At 17.0% G+C, this 247-nt stretch overlaps 1 protein-coding gene across 1 annotated transcript in view; it reads left to right on the top strand.

Moving 5' to 3' along the window:
• Positions 1 to 247, top strand: part of LOC107694421 (beta-catenin-like protein 1) — a 69092-nt gene that overhangs the window by 25742 nt on the left and 43103 nt on the right. The gene's annotated exons all lie outside the window — the stretch shown is intronic.

Genomic DNA, 247 nt, shown 5'->3' with positions numbered 1-247 from the left:
TAAATATTTTCAAAATATATACTGTGTGTGTATATATACATAATAAATAAACACAGTACACATACATATTCTAAATAAGTTTTTGTTTACATAATATGTGATTAATCATTTGACAGCACTTATATATATATATATATATATATATATATATATATAAAATATCTAATCTAATATAACCTATATACACTCTATAAACGATATATTTATAAATTATAAATATAAATATATTTATATGGGGGGATAGGAT

The sequence above is a fragment of the Sinocyclocheilus anshuiensis genome, unplaced genomic scaffold, assembly GCF_001515605.1.
Source record: "Sinocyclocheilus anshuiensis isolate Anshui unplaced genomic scaffold, SAMN03320099.WGS_v1.1 scaffold1826, whole genome shotgun sequence".
In the NCBI taxonomy this organism is placed as follows: domain Eukaryota; kingdom Metazoa; phylum Chordata; class Actinopteri; order Cypriniformes; family Cyprinidae; genus Sinocyclocheilus; species Sinocyclocheilus anshuiensis.
This window is presented reverse-complemented; position numbering and strand designations above follow the sequence as displayed.